Below are 1,147 nucleotides of genomic sequence, written 5' to 3' on the forward strand. Positions count from 1 at the left end.
ATGAAGGAACATGTTCAACACAATCAAACACTTAAAATCACAACGCCATAACACGTATCAGTTCGTTGGCGATGCAAACATGATTGTCTACGGGGTGTCTATGCACATTTGAAAACTGTCCCAGTCAAATGCTGAGCCATGTGTAAGGCACTGATAATAATTAGGTGAACATAATTAAAGGTGTATGTATGGTTGTGCTTCTAGCAGCACAAACCCTAAGGTTTATTCTTTTAAGTCAACAGCACATTTAAGACCATTAGTGATGCCCAGGCAGAGGCATCTTCTTTAGTATTGCACGCACCTCGAATATCATCTTACAGCAACACCAGTGTTCATGCTGCCTTTACCAGATTCCATAGTTTGGGCACAGTCCTCTTAAAAATTCCCCATGTTCAACTCATTTCCTGCGTACATGCCAAGCATACTACTTAGCAACTACTTTGGAGCTAACTGCATTCTATCCGAGTGTGTTCTGACCTATCCATTTTGTCGTGTACAGCTGGATGACATCGGCAGTGAGTTGCGAAGAAATAGTCCCGTTGTGATCTCTCTGACTAAAGGCTAGAAATGCATGAGCAGGTGGAGTGGTAGCACCTGTCACTCTCTCTAATAAGATTCAGTTCTGTCCCAACATCGTCCGCAACCACTGTGACTTCATATTCAACGGTTGAGCTCTCAATCGCCCGGCTGGAAACAATGGTGTTGAAAGTAGAGGCTGATGTGGAGGCCGATCCAAATGAGGAGAAAAAAGAGCAGGAACCAGAGGCGGCCGTTAATATGAATGTGCAAGTTGCGAAGACAGGGCCGAAGTAAAAACACCAGAAACTGTACCTTAAATATGTCTCAGTAAGCGACTTAACTCTAGCAATCACCAGAATGCAGTCCTCAGGGGTGATATTCCGGTGCAAGGCTCCAGCATTTTGAATAATGCAAGTAAAGACAAGTCGGTCAGTTAGTCCATTGAACCGTAATTTAGCCGACAGGCCGGTCAGCCGGCAAATTGGATAGAGAATGGGATAGATGGAGGAGCAAAAAGATGAATGCGATGGAATGAACGTATGAATGAATGAGAGAATTGATTAATGCAGTAATTTGATGCCTACAACATGGTCTCTCAAATAGATAAATGGGTATGTGAATAGACGAA

General features: G+C 43.3%; 1 protein-coding gene across 1 annotated transcript in view; it reads right to left on the reverse strand.

The window, feature by feature from the left end:
- The window catches only part of EGR_11092 (hypothetical protein), a gene marked incomplete at both ends in the record, with an annotated part of 5,029 nt that overhangs the window by 727 nt on the left and 3,155 nt on the right, over positions 1-1,147 (reverse strand). The window lies entirely within an intron of this gene.

The sequence above is a fragment of the Echinococcus granulosus genome, assembly GCF_000524195.1.
Source record: "Echinococcus granulosus chromosome Unknown EG_S00376, whole genome shotgun sequence".
Lineage (NCBI taxonomy): Eukaryota > Metazoa > Platyhelminthes > Cestoda > Cyclophyllidea > Taeniidae > Echinococcus > Echinococcus granulosus.